Source organism: Blennius ocellaris, assembly GCF_963422515.1.
Source record: "Blennius ocellaris genome assembly, chromosome: 19".
In the NCBI taxonomy this organism is placed as follows: domain Eukaryota; kingdom Metazoa; phylum Chordata; class Actinopteri; order Blenniiformes; family Blenniidae; genus Blennius; species Blennius ocellaris.
The window spans coordinates 15,908,049-15,924,345 of NC_137668.1; positions in this window are offsets into that span (position 1 = coordinate 15,908,049).

Genomic DNA, 16,297 nt, shown 5'->3' on the forward strand with positions numbered 1-16,297 from the left:
GTAAAAAAATGTTAAAAACTCATGACTGGCTCACCGTGCCTTTCATGATTTAAAAATCTAATTTGAAATACTTGGGAAGCAGGGTCATAAGCAGAAATGTGTTGACTTGACTCAATGGTCTCTGAGCAAGACCCTTCACATGATCTGCTGTGATGATCCTGGAAGGGAGCAGCCGAAACCCATTCTCTAAAAATCATTAAAATGCACAAGGAGACAATATTCTATGGTGTGATTCTGAAATGTATTTCTCAAAATGCAAAAAAACATAAAAACCATGAATGGGAATTGCTAAAGAGTGGGGAGTTAAATTGTGGCACAAAATAGCCAATAATGGAAGCAAAATTAGGTGATTTTAGAAACAATTAATGTTAAACTAGGCATTTGCCCTGAAGAAGCAACTTGGGAGGAGCCATTCAAAGGTTGGTTAAGTGCAAGGTAGCTCCCTAACACTGACCCCTAGAGTCCAGTAGAGATCCGTGATAGGCTTAATAGAAAACGGTGCTAATCGCATTAAAGTGACAAACATCATTGACTGGCCTGAGTAATAGGGGCCAGTTGGTGTTAAATAGTTCAGGGAGGCTAATAGGCTCTGAGTTTTCTATTGATTACAAGTCTGGTGGGACTGGTGAACAAAACATTTCCCAGCAGGCATTTGTTCCAACACCTTCCAAAATGGTATATGTCTGCATGGATGTAGTTTTTTGTGTTTTTATTTTTGCTTAGTGGGGCAAGAAGAGACAACAAATCCACTGACAGTCTTTGATTTATTGTAGCCATCTATAGTTTAACTTGACTCAGCTAATGGATCACAAATAACTGAGTTGTTTTCCAACGTCTTCGTTTAAGCAGAATTTGATCTGTGTTTAATCTGAATTCTCACCCAAACAAATGGCAATAAAATGCCTTTATTTTCCGTTGGTATTGACACAGCTCATATGACCCACCCACACAGATTTTCCAGAGGCTAAAATTACCCTGAATGTTTGTGTTCTGTCCCTCTTCAGACCAAGATAAATATTGCCAATCTGGCTCCTGCTTGTTCCTCCGCGGCTTCTGCTCTGTGGCCGGAAAGAAAAATGGTCTTCTTTCCCTAAGGGGCAGAGGCAATAGAGCTCTGTGCAGGGCTATCAGGGCTGTGCAACTTACGGATGCTGTAGATATTAGATTGCACTTTCTCTTGCAAGAAATGTCATTTATCTCCTCAACCTGAGCCTGCTGATTGGTGGAGATGGCTCTCTTTGTGCAGATGTCAGGGGTGACATTTCCAGACATTCAGCTAAAATGGAACGTTCAGAGTCAGTCACCGCAATAGCTCACACGTTGACAGCAGGGGGTATGCCAAGCCCTAAGAGAGTACATCCCTCAAGTGAAACATTTTTTGAGATTGGATCCACCATATGCCAGATGGAACAAGATTATGATGCACTGTCTGCTCTGACAGCATCTGGCCTTGTGCTGGCTAACCCAGAATGCTAAATTTGTTCGCACATTGATATCTACCTGTATACATATTCATATCAGGACAAGGACTTCATTATCCCTTCTTTGACGGCTAAGAAAGTATATCATTTGATGGAACAGTTCACAGAATAAAGATACAGAATAAATCTACTTTGATGGAATGAGACAGATAAATATCCAGGGGAGAGATGACAGTTTTGATGTGTATATTCAATACTTTCAGTGAATAAAAACTATGATACATTTGATCTTGGTTAGAAAATATTTGAGTCTGGACTTGTTTCTTTATAGGAGTGTCAGGACTCGAGTATAGTGGGAAGATCTTGGCTTCAATTGACAGCCTCACACTTCCACTATTGTAATTAGCCCCTTGGAGACATAAACAACACACTGTAGAAGAAGATATCATTACTTTCTCATACTCCTGTCAGGAGTCACGCATTTAGTCCCAGTTGGAATCACTAAACTAAAACCAACAACAACTATCTTCACTTTTAAATGTAAAACACATCATTAAAATCATCTAAATGTCACTTTGTTTTTGTGTGTTTCCTTTTTTTCAGTCATGTGTCTTCTTTGAATCAAAAAGGCCGATATAAAAGGCTATTTAAACACTCAGGTATTTCCAAAAGAAAATATACGGTAGATTCAACGAAGAAAAATCTATAAATGTTACCTTTAATATGTGTTCGTATTTGTTTTGCCATAGCCTCTCTGACAGCTCACAGTGTGTAAATTCCCCAGATTAAGTTTTTGGCGCTTAAAATACACCTTAATTCAATAACATGAAATACAGCCAGAAATAGATACAGAGAGAGACGGTGAATTCACAGGGAGAAATCACATCCACAGAATAACAAAGAGCACAATCTAAGTGGATGACTTGAAGACAATGAATACATCTGTTGGGGGGGGGATCTCGAGTTGTGCATGATATAGCTCTAAGGTATTCACTTTAAATGCCTCAATCTACCAAGAAAACAAATCCGGTGTTTTTGTGCAATGATTGTCTTGTCTGAACTTGAAGCCGAACAACATGCACAAGGACACAGAGGTGTCGCACCAAGATAGGCCTTGATTATAATTACAGTCGCAACCCAAAAAAACAAGAGAAACAGTTGTTTTTTTTGTCCCCGTGGTTTTGGTGGGAGTGATTGAAAAGTGGTGATGCAATAAGCTTGGCCTTCATAAGGATGGAGCCAAGGAGTACTGAGCTGTGGCCTTTTCAACATACACTTCTAACTCCTCCAGTATCACAGTCACTTTTTGTAATAATTTACCTTAAGGATGCAAAACAGAATATTGAATTTAGATCTTCACTACCCATAATGTTTACTCTGAGAACTTGCAAGCTTTTGGCTCCATCACAGAAACATTCAGTCCATTTTTTACATTTCCGACATGAGTTATTTGTTTTCTCGATATCAGATTGATTTCCTATTGTGCACCACTCCAAATGCATGCTTGCTGTCTGCTGCATCAGCTCTTACCGTGAACCCTGGCTTGTGCATTTGAGCTTAGCTGGCCAAACACTAAAGAAGATCTGAAATACAACAAACTTTAAAGACAAAAACAAAATGATGGCAAGAATGGGTTTTATCATGGTGCCTAGCAATCTTAGATTTAACGGGGACCATTTTTTCCTGTAGCCATCTTTCCCTAAACTGTTCCATCTATCTGTTCAACACGTTTTAAATACTGTTTGTATGTGGGACAGAATAGTGTTGATTAAATTTGGTAAAACCAGTCCTTTCAAATATTAATATGCCTCAATGTGGAATACAAACACATTTAGCTAAGCTGGCTGATAAAAACAAATGACCTGCCCCAGTTAAAGCAACAAACAATATATTAACGCATTCCCCTCAGAATTTGTGTTTTGTTTCTTACACCTAAACGGCAAATTGCAATTATCACAGCTGAGGAAACCAATATATTCTGGACCCTCTGGATCAATGATGCTGAAGAAAAGACTCCTTATATGGTGGTTAAGGATTTATGGGGTTGGAAAAAGTGATTGTCCAATAACGATGTGTTTAAGGTACATCTGGAAACTGGATGAACCGTACAGGAAGATAAAACAAGGTTACAGCAGAGTAATTAATATTCAGCACCAGCATTTAGAATTCACATCATTTTATATGAGCAAACGGCACACAGCACATCTTATCACTAACATTATTACAACGCTTCCTTGAACTGGAGGGACAAAAGAAGTAAAGGTGCCAATGTCGGGGCGGCCGCGGCTCGGGTGGTAGAGTGGGTCATCCTTTGATCGCAGGATTGGTGGTGCGATGCCCGCCTCTGCATGGCAAAGTGTTCTTGAGACGAGCAGCTTGCATGAAAGCTTAGTGATTGAAATTGTAAAGTACTTTGAGATCGCCGAGGTGAAAACAAGCTGTGTGTATGCAGCCCATTTCGAAGGAGCTCAGCATTATCTTCATGGAGTTTTTCTTTGCTTTTGATAGAATATATTAGTCGTACTGACAACTGACACGTCAAAAGGCACCAGGAGTCCAAGCAGATCAGGGCCAATGATGAAAATGCAAACCAAGACATTAAAACTTTGATGAATATACATGTTTGATCTAACACAAGCTGTGGACATATAGCAAAGGCTGACAAAAAGCCAGTGAGTTACTATTTCTTGCCATTTCGAAACAATAGCACAATAGGTCAAGGAAATATTAAGTCCCACTCTTAAAGTCAATGCTTCTGCATTCTGAGCTGGACATCTGTAAAAAGACTATTTACACATTTTGTTTATAATTTCTGAAGAAATTCTGTCATACTGTCTGAAAAGAGGTGAATATAGTGATTTGCAGGACTTCAAAACTGTAATTCTTCACAAAATAGTAATAATATCAGGTAGTACCTCCATAACCTCAGGAAATGCTTGTTGTTCATTACAAAGTGGTCTGTTGAAGCCATCTGTCATAATACATGTTGCTAAATATAAACCACCCCCTTCACAGTGGTCCCTGAATCCGACCCGACAACTACATCACTGCTTAAAACATAGGCCCCGTTTTGTTAATGCAGTGCACTTATCTAAGATATCCTGGGGCAATGTCGTCTGTGCAGACAATAAATCATGCTGTAAAATATGTGTTCTTGCCTAGAAACAAATGTAAGCCACTGAATGTTTCCATCAGAAGGCTTGCTTCAGCCTGCAGGTTATATTTTTCTTGGGGCTTGAGCTGAATTCACACAGAAAGACTGGTACCTCTGTGAAGTACATAAAAAAAGTGAGGAAGACAATGGTGACATCAAAACATTCCTGTGAATAGCAAAACAGATGGGACATTTTCTATCAATATGTCAGTTTGATTTACTACTAGGGAAAGCTAAACATGTCGCTGCATATGCATTCATACCATTCATACACATTTTTGCTTCTCTTTTATCTAAGCTTTAACTGTACACTTCAAATACATACTACTCTCTATATCAAACAAGCCTGTCCCATTTAAATAAAGCACAAGGATTGCTATTACTACAGAGCAAGAAAAACAGATTTTTTTTTTCAAATATTTCAAGCATTTAAATGGAAAATGTGACTAGAACTAAGGATAACCGATTATTTTTATTCTCCATGCTTCAAAACATACATGTCATTAAGCCAGATATTGTAATCTTTCCAGATGGGAAGTACACTGAAAGGAGGCTAAACCGTTTTGTCTCCATAGAGAGCTTCTTATGTTATTTTTCTTTCTTTGTGCTCCATTCTTCTCTCCCCCCACATACTTCATCTCTGTCTGCTCTGACAGTCTTCATGGCATTACAGCCAACCTCTGGACGGGACTTTGTTGGGGCCAATCCAGATTTGCTCACAGCATGGTTTAGAGCTCACAGACAAATCCATCCATCCCTTTGTTTTCTGCCGCTTATCCAGAGCCACATCCCAGTGTCAGCAGGTTAAGCAGGGTAGTCCAGATGTCTCGCTCCCTGGCTTTTTTTTTTTCTCCTCAACAAATTTAAGAGGTACACCCCAGGGAGACAGTATATAATTTCTCTTGTGTGTTCATGAAAACACATCATGGAATTGTTTATGGGGTTTGAGATAGATGCTATCAGTTAAAACTTATGATTTAATAGTCTGTAGTCGGATGACATTGCACACATACGTACGCACGCCGTTTGGTAAACTGTGGATTAACTTGCAAGTTTAAGCAAAGTGCTGTGAAATAAAATTCACTATTTTAAGAAGTGAGAAAGCAATGGAAAAGCAGCAGACACAAACTGTTATCCATCATCGTGACTTTAAGAGCATGTGTCTGACTGATGAACAACCCAATGTCTTTCTGCTTCTAATTAAAACTTATTTGAAACTAAAAGCCATTCTCTCTGCACAGTGTGCTTAAGGTTTTGACTCATTCTGTGTTAGTCCAAATACAGTTCCAATCTGTGAAACAGATGATGAAAAAATTGAGCGAGGGATGAAATATTAAATCCACCTTCAGATAACTTCACTCATCCTTCTGTCATCCTCAGTCTATCCCTGATGGATTATTGAGTCTGCTCAAAGTGAATAACTGTCGACCATTTTTGATGCAGCCAACAGAACGACATCATCGGCAAAGAGCACCGAGATGATTCTTATATCCCCAAACAATCCTTTCCATGGAGCACAAGAGTAGAATTGGTGTCAAACAACAATCCAAATACAATCATTTCTTCATCATTGGCATCAATGAAGCAAAAACTGCATTTGTATGCTTGGCAGGAAGAAAAAAAGAATAGCGTGATGTGTTGCAACAATGCCAGTTCCAACTTCAGGACTCCCAGTGGTACAGTTATACGCCTTCTTGAAGTCCCCAAAACAGTTTGATGAATGGTTACATTCATTCCTATAGTTAGTTTAAAGAGCTTGTTTACTGTTCTGTAAGGGCATACTCTGCACTGATCTCCCTGGATCTTCTCCAGCAACCAGGCATATGATTCCTGAAAGGGTTAAAGAGTGCTTCTTCATGTATAGGAGTACACCATCTGGGTCCCATTTTCAAATTAGGAGGCCTAAAAATGACACTGATAGGGCACGGCGACCAAAACAACCCAACAATATGCAGATATTGCTGTATCTTAAGGCATATTTTATTCACAAGGAGACCTCTTCCAGGGATATGGGTGAGTCTTTAAATTTGCCTCAGCCATAGAAACATCGGTGGGCTCAGGGGTTCTTTTTCACCACCCGACAATATCCTCAGTCAGAATTAGCAGTTTTCCGTCCCTGCTGAACACAGTCTGGGCCAAGCCCTGCTTTCCCCTCCCGAAACGTGTGATGGTTTGCCAAAACTTTTTTTTTAGGCCGACTGAAATCCTTTTTGCTCAGCCTGCCTGAATCCCTCGGATATCTAGCTTTTTTTGTCCACAACCACAGAAATGTAGTGTTTAAGAAGATAAACGACACAATACAATGGCTAGCTGTAGAGCGGGACAAACTTAAAACCATCTTTTACAACTCTGAGCTCATCTAGGCACTATCTCCCATAGAAAGGGATCGTGCCACCTTTGACTTTCAAATGAAAAGTGAAGCGATGGCTTGAGTTCATTTTTTTTATTTAACCGACAACTGTAATTTGAGGCACTTGGCTGTGATCGCCTGAAGGCTGTCCACAATCTCCTTGTGCTACAGTGAGCTCCCTCCCACTCTTTATGACAAAACGAAGTGCTGCTCCTAGTTCACACTTCATTACCCACAGTAATGCTTCAGCACAATGATGTATGGAAGTCTTCTCACTCCCAGACTCGCTTCTGGCAAGACTGGCTCAACAAACTTGTAAAAGGGCTCTAACAAAAGTGCTTCAAACAGCACGCCACAACTTTTGACAATTCCCTCTTCAGAGCTGGACAAAAACACTCCTTTTGCTTCGTACGGGTACAGACATTTCTTTTCTTGCTTAGATTTGTCAGGCTGAAATGGTATGTGTAATATCTCGCATGGTATTAAATGCATTCATGAAGATATAAAGCAAGAATATATGACTGTAGGACAAACATAGACAAGCATTTTTGTCAAGGTTCAAACAGTGATTCATGACAATGAAAGGCTATGGAACTTTTAATTACCTTGGAACAGTATTCATCTTCTGAACATAAACAGTAAAACAAAACAATAAAACGTATAGTCTTGTGTCTGTGATATGTGTGTGCGTGTGTGTGTCCTCTGGGACTTCATCATGTTCACAGCTCTAGTGGCACACACCTGTACATCCAGGCCTCTTGGTTCTTTGTTATGCTGAATGTAGTTAGTCATTAATCAGTATTTCTTGGATGACTAATTTCCCTGTCGACTAAATTAAAGTCTTTCAAAAAGGTAGTCTCCAAGTCCACAAAACAAAAGCTGAGAAAAAAAAATTCAAAATGTAACCACATTTCTACTTTCAAGCCTTCAATTGAAACCTTTAACAACAGTATTGGATTTTAAATGAGGCTCAGGTTTGAGGGACTTTGCACCGTGCAGTACATTGAAAGTAACATGACCCAGTGTATGTAGGGTAAATGTCTACTACAGAAATTTCTTGTAATGTGAAAACATGTTACAAGGTCACTGTCTTCATGAGCTGTAATTTTTTTTTTTTTTTCGGACCAGATGGGCTTGGAGCTTCACCAATGCCTATGGATGTAAATTACAGGAAATTACAAGAGTTGCATTTTTAACAGTGACCTTGTTGAATACAATCTCAACAATGCATCTTTTGTTTTGTAAACAGCATACAACGCTGTATTGGCTTTTTTGTGTTTGTGGTGAGTATTTGATTTGAGGAAATTAATGGGAGACCAGAAGACAAACAACTCTGCAGCGATTCTGTCATTTATTGTGTGGTGTATTTCATCATGCAGTTTTACTTACTCTTCATTTTGTCTCTTTCAGCATGTCATCATTCATCTTCCTCTCACCTAATCTGTTCTCCTAATCACCGGTAGGAGACCACTGTGGGCAAGGCTAATTGAAAGTGTGTGGTAACCCGTATAAAATGCAGACCAAAGACACAAGAGCAAGGAGAAACTTGTTCAAGAATTCAATAAATGAGGTAATAAGACAGTGTGCAGCAGGGAACATGACCATTTGTTTTCTTAACTGCAGGAACAGAACCTACTAACATTTTAATAGATGTAGACCCTGAAGATTATTCAAAATATTCACCCAGTGTAACTTAAACCATTTTATATCAAAATAAGAAGTTAATAGAGCCCAGGTTTAACACTTTAATAATGTAGAATTACAGGAAAATAGGAAGGCTCATGCTAATTACTGCTGAAATCGGATCTTTTAAAAATGCAATAAATAGTATTATGAGGGCTTATTAAAACTTGTAGACATTGAACAGAATGTACTCAGGAGGCAAACATACAATTTTCTATAGGAGAATATTGTGTGTGTTTCCAGCCCTGGCTCCTAATTATGAAGCATCATAACCTCGAGCCGCATGCTGTATTTCAGTCTATTAGTTGAATAGAAACAGAATTAAGCCTTGAATGCTACGTGAATACAAATGACCCGATGGGATTTTTACAAAGAGGAGTTTGGATAACCACTATGTCAAAGAGAGTAAAGGGGACGAAGTGAATTAAAACTGAAAAATGGAACGTTTAGCAAAAAGAATGAAGTTTTCTGCATCAATATTTCTTCTCTATAGAGAACTGACCCTCACAAGCATCGAGAGAAAACACTCCAGTTTCCCGAATTTATCTCTGCATGAAGTTATTAAAGCGGTCACATGAGAAGACGTTATGAACACCTAACTGGGATATTTTCATGTTTATTTTATCGACGGCAGGTTCAGCACAATGTTGTTATCAGGATAATACTATGTTTTAGCCAGAGCCCCCAGAATTTCACATTTCAAAAGCCAATAAAGAGCAATTATATGAAAAGCTGTGCGACCATAGACAACACTAAAGTCCTTTCTCTAAACTGAGGCCTTGTGTCAAATGCTTTTGATGGTTTAAAGATTGAAAGTCAGGAATCTCAACAGAAAATGACAAATCTATCTTGTATATGGCATTGAGTGACAGAAAACACAAACTGTATTAAAATATGCAACCATCCATCGAATGAAACATGAGGAACAAAGTCAGGCTGAATGCAGTTTCTGTCCCTGAGCTCAGATATAGTCTCAGTGGGCCAACAGCCACGTCATGCTCATACACTTTAGTCTGTGTTTACATGGAACTTTCAGAAGTTAGAAAAAGTACACAATCCTTGTGCAGGAACTGCTGCCCATACTTTGCTTTCCTTTGCCTGGGATGTACTTTGTAAGCCACATGGAGAAGCCTTGAAGAGACAGAAGATATTTTTAATGTTATTTGTGATTTTTAATGAATCCCTTTCAAATTGAGCCTCAGTATCACACAATTCTTCCCTGGGATTATCAAAGTATTGTCATCCTGATGAGAAACAATGTTCATTTATGTTCATTTACACATAATTTGACAATAACTTAACCATCAAAACTTTAATATTGCAGGTCACGTACATGACTAATTGTGATTCTATCAAAAAAAATGCATACAAGAGGAAACAAAACATGCAGTAGGAACCCCAGACTTGTGAGACAGGTTTACCTTTGTATTTGCTTATATGATTGCACCATTGATGAGCTTCTTTCAGCACCAGCCATTTCAGAGACATCTGTGAATGTTTCCCTCAGTTCTGCCCATTGTGATTTTAGACCATAATTAGCCTTTGTTGTTTTCTTCATCAAACTCTTCAACTGTTTCTTTGCTCATCTCCAGTCTCCTCACAACTTTCTCAGACACTCCAAAATCTTTCTGAAGTGTTGTTGGCATATTTTTGTATCATTTTTAGCTTCGTGGTGTGTGGCTTTTTTGTTCTTTAGGAAGACATGTAGCTTGAACTAGACCAACACAGTAGTTACAGAGTATTGCAGCAGCATTTTGTTGACATCGGGCCTGTTTATATCTGCTATTGGCATGTGTTTCAGGTGGTCAGATCACATGTGGCGAACCCTGACGCAGACTGTTTACACTTGTCCATATCATGCATTTCGAGCTAACGACTTGTGTCCCGGACCACCTGGGAACTGGATTGACTGAAAGCCACGTGATTGAAGTGTAAACGGGCCCGTACCCTGCTATCGATATATGGTTTGATATACAAGCCGCTTCTTAATATAAGTCACATGACCAGCCAATGAATAAAAAGAAGTGCATAAATACAGTATGTATATGATATTTTTCAACTGACCTCAGTCTAAAGGATCATGTCACATTTCATCCACCATTCAATCATTCAAGTGAAATAAGTTATTATAATTTTGCACCGGAGGACACAGGAAGCAGAAAGATCAAATATTTGAAACGTGAGATCTCTTTGTTTTTAATTGTCCTATCATTTCATAATAACATCACCAATGAATGCGCTACATCTTTAAAAAAAACAAAAAACTACACTTACATGTGTAAAATATGTCTTGTGCACATGCGACTCACTTCAGAATCATAGCGTGCTCACACTGAAGTGTGAAGGTTTGAAATTATAATATAAGCAAACACATCCAAAAATTATCTGATCTAAGCTAAAACAATGCAGTTAGCAGAGTGGTAGTCTCAGTGTGTTTTGTCGGTGGACTGACCGAAAGAACAAATTCGTTGTGTGAACATTAATTATTTTGCTCCTCTACAATTCATACCTCTCTGACTGTGTTTCCTAGATAAAAAAAATATAGCCGAAAGACTATTATTTTCTTCGTACGCAGATACAGAGCAGATAAGTCTGTTTGCAGTCAGCCGGTTGATTCTGGTCTTTGGTGTGAGTGTTAACATTCAACTTTTAAAACACTAGGTGAGGTGAGGCAACAGAAAACATTTGATCAGTCAGCCTTTGTTGGTAGGTGTTTGAGCTGAGCTGGACAGATCTAGTGAAAATATTATTCATATCACAGAAAAAAAAACATTTTACGCCAAACTATGTTTCGATCTACGGTATAATGGCAAATGCAAGTTGTATTGGACCACACATTCCCATGCTTATTCATCCTGTTTATTTTTAAAGTGGGATCTTAAATACTGTAACTGATGTAAAGTTATGTCAGCGAAACACATAATACAAATATTTTATCCTATTTTTGAACATTTATGTTACATTTTGGCAAAAGAGAGCAGGCCTGCAGGCAGAATGAATACAATCGATATGAGTCCTGACCTCAGAATATAAATTTCTCCCACATTTAAACAGCGACTAATTCAAAATGCAAAACACAGTGGTTTGCTGCAGAAGCAAGACATGTCTGTCACAAGATAATACCAGCTACTCTACCGAGATCAAATACTCCTGATTATCCTTCCATTAACCTACAAAAGCCTCCAAACAACAGTCACATAACAACATCAAAGTAAGTCTTATAATAGCTCTTTGTTGGCTGGAATCTGGAGCAGGCTGAGAATAACAATTATTCTGAACAGAGGCTGGAGCCAGTCGACAACCTAATTAGAGGGTCAGAATGTGAGTGGGCACTTAATTGCACAATGACACTAATCCAGTTTGAGATATAAAAATTGTTGTTAAAATATTTCACTGCTTTTTGAGGTATGATTTGTTGTTTGTCATGTTTGCCAAAGGGGATTTTGCCTTTTCCCCCAAATCACAATAAAATCCTGATTGAAGGATTTGAATGGATTGCTTGAAATGATTATTGCTGGTAAACCGAGTGATTATTAACATGTGCCCTGAATACAATATCTGCTCTCGAGAAGAATCCTCACATTACAGGATTTGTTCAGGCCATGTGCTCTCGGTATCCGCAAGCTCAACATTTGCAGTCAAGTGACAGAAGCGATGGTTTTCATCAACAGGCTCTCACGCTCAACATCTTAAAATGATGCAACACTGCACAATAGCACAATGCTACATCACTATTGTTTGAACCATGGTGGAAATGAAATTCTGGATCCACGTAGCCGAGTAGAACATGTTCTGTGCATTTTCCACTGAGTTGTATTTGTGCAAGAATGTGCTTTCGAATTTACATACAATTACCAAATCACTTTTCTGCCCATCTTCTGAAGGGGGGACAAAGAAGACGAGAGACAATATTTTAGCTAATATGGATGAATATACTCCATGTATCACGTCTCGACAACACAGTGGAAGTCCAACAATAGCAGTTGAGCACATCAATCCTTCCTCGGGTGACTGCAATTGTCAAAACTTAGAGAACACAGGGTTTACAGCATGACAGCTGCTTTGGTTCAGTTCTCAATCTGGATTCGAGATCCCTCAGGAAGGCCACTGGAGATCCCAGAAAGACAAGCGATTGTAGTATTTAGTATTAAGCCGCTGGTGATGTCACTCCAGGAAATTTAATTTGGTGGGTTAGTGCTGTCATCGAAGTTCAAGAAGAGAGCTCAACAGTCTGGTTTAGTGGGAATCTCTGGCTTTCCAGTTAAAGTATTGCCATAAAGAGACACAGGCAGCTCATAGCCCAAAGGCAACATCTGGAGCAGGAAAGCAGCTGAGCACCTGGATAAGTGTTGGCAGCCAATTTACAAAGCAGCCCAGTGAATGAAGTCGTGGTCAGATCGACACTGATGCCAACATCTGTTTTACAACCATAGCAAACATACATGAAGACTAATAAGAGATGGAACAATATTTCCTATCACAATTGAAAAAAATTAACACAATTACAAAAGAGGCAGCACCGTAATCCGAGTACAGAATTTGATTCTGTGGCTTATGGTGTGGAGTTTGCATGTATTTCTTGTGCATACATAGCTTTTCTCCACGTACATCCACTTCTATACCATGATCCAAAAACAAGCTTTGCTGGTGACGGTGAAATGTTTGTAAATGTGTGAACGAGTCTCGCTGTGTTTGCACTGCGAATGGAGCGGCAACCTGTCCTGTTCCCTGCCTTTTTCCCTATTTCAGCTGGGACCCGCTCCAGTCCCCATATTTGGACAAAGCAGGTAAACAGGATGGATGGAAAAACAGCTCTTGGTGCTATCATTGTATATCATGCCGGTGTGGGTTCTCTACCAACTCAAAGACTGGCAGTTCAATGGCCCACCCTTCCCAGTCCACATGTCAATATGTCCTTGTGATCCTTCACACATTATTCTCAATGATGTGTCTGCACCTTGCACGGCTGCTGTCTTCATTGTTGTTCACCCATTTGTGCATAAATGCCAATGACAAGTGCTTTTAGACATCTGAACCAGTGAAAAAGCGCTCCATAAGTGAACTCTACAACCCTTTGTGAGTAGATATAATTTCCATAATTCAGAAGTATTTCCAGAAATATATGTAATTTACATTATATACAATGCAGAAACTCCTTTCATTTCACAATACAGTACAGAGAGTTACATAACGAACGCAATTCAGTAGTAGAGTTCACTTCGGCAGCAATTTTCTTTCTATATGTTCTGCAAAAATTTAACCATGTTCAATAACACTTAATTCAACATTCATGGAACATTTTAAACATCATCCTTATAGAAGATTAATAAAAATCTCAGGAATACAACCCTTTGCTTTGCTTCCATTGACCCAAAACCAGTCTGTCTTGCAAAAGGGAGGTTCACTCTGTCGGACTGTTACTGTTAACTCAGGTTTATTTTGAATGGCATTTCTTGTGATTTTCCTTTTTATTTAATCAAACACAATTAAAACAATGATTGAAACTGGACTGTGGGTACCGACTGATATTTGATCATGCAAAATATGCAATAGGTATAATGCTGATGATAAAGCTGGATTTGTCAAGTTGTAAAATTAAACAGGACAGATCAAACAGGCTGTTTGCATAACGATCCAGCAGCAAACCAAGAGTAAGCCCAGAATATTGTTGAATTAAACAGCACGCTGAAAAGTGTGGGGGTCATAGATTGCCTGTCTCAAAGCAGATGAGCTCTCTAACCACTTATAATTATCTAATTATCTCGCTGCTGGTGGGTTCTAACAGTCAGTGTTCTTGCAGTGTCAAGCACTGTTTGGCTCGCTTCTCCCCCTTTAGGTTTTACTTGTCGAGGCTTTTTTTCTTCACACTGAAGGCTGTACACAGTGCTGACTGAAGGATCAAAGGACCTGCTGTGTGCACCTAAATAAAAAGAAGCACGGGTCGGTCAAAACCGAGCTGGCGTTCGAGAATAAGGGATGATGATGTTTAATCATGTTCCAGCTGATATTCGTGCATTGCTGTCAAGCTGTCTGGCCGCCTCATCCATTGGATTAGGCTCTTGACTGAAAACCACTATTGGCCCATTTAACCTTGTATGCTGGCAGCCGACTGCATTTCAACACTTTGTAAATGGGTACAAGAGCATCATGCTCTGTCGCATTATGCATTATATTAAAGTCTGAGTACAGAAATGTGCACCTCATAAACTTAACAAGCAGCTCCGTTTTCAAACCATTTGGCTCCGCGCAGTTTTACAGTGTGATGGCAAATGACACATTGTTGTTTTGTTGTGCTCGGCTGCAGCGGGAAGATGATGGAGGATGACAAGAGCATCTTTGATATTTGCATGTAGCCAGAAATTTCTGTTTGCTTCATTAGCAATACTTCTCATGAATGTCAAGTTTTACCCCTGTGCTGGCAACAAGTTTGAGTGTTTATCCAATTGGAAAAGAAAAACAAATTTCATTACTAACACAGGCTTCCGTGTTGGCTTGATTATGCCTCCCCCCTCCAATGGTACACTGTAATTCAATAAATGCATTAAAAGCAGTGCAGTAATTCTGTGATGCTTGAGCAGTGTTTGCTTTACGGTGTCCAACAGATCTGATTGGAGGCTCTCCAATAACTCCATGTGACCACATCCTGAATTGATATTCAGCATTCATCCCTTATCCTGAGCAGTTGACTGTATTGTTAGCACTTCACACATTAGCATCCAACTTATTATCATACCCAAAGGTGGCACCGTGGATCAAAGGCAAGGATGTACTATTAAATATTTCTGCCTCATTACAGTATAGGGGCTTTTGATTACTGGCCTTTGGGTGCCTCTGTCAATTTGAGGCAGTGATGTCCTTTGCTGTTCAGAAGGAAGTGCAATATTAATGGCAGGAGATCTCCGCTCCTGAATTAGGGAGCGACTGTGAGAAGCAACACACTGGGTATTGGGGAGCACAGGTCCTGTAATTGGTCTTCATATGTCATCTGCTTGACTTTATGTCACGTGTTCCTCCTTGGGGGAAACTACTCAACCCATTAAACATATTTCACCGCTTATATTAATATCACCTTTCCAATGTCATGGTCTGGTATTTCATGCGTGACACTTTTGAGTCACTCTGATAGTCTTGTCGACTTAACCTGCTGTAATTAGCCACAATCCAAATGTCATCAGTACAAGACAGACAAGCTCAAACCTGCTCTAACTTTCAATATCCAGCTTTTGTTGAGTTATTTCTTTAAAAAAAAATTTTTTTTAAACACTTCTCACTTGAGAGGTTGATTGAGACTCTCTTAAAAAAAAAAACTATTTGTTCAATTGGGTTTGTAGAATAAAAATGAAATAAAAATGTTATGAGGTCCAGCGAAAATGTTATATTAATAAAGTGTGAAATATATTTAATTTGCTTTATGCCCTTTACGCAGGAGACACTGACTAATTCCATCTAAATATTGGCTTTCACTTAATGGATCACAACATGCTGTCAGTGAGGCGGAAGAGTACAATCTAACCCCTTGTCAGTATTATGCATATGAGCCTATTATCAGCTCATTCACAGCTCTGTGAGGCTTTGTATACGGTATCTACTCCTGCATGAGAACCAGAGCACACTGACCCTCTCCAGATGCCTATATCTTGGTCCTGTACGCTTGAATGATTACAGGAAGACGCACGGGCCAGTGTGAAG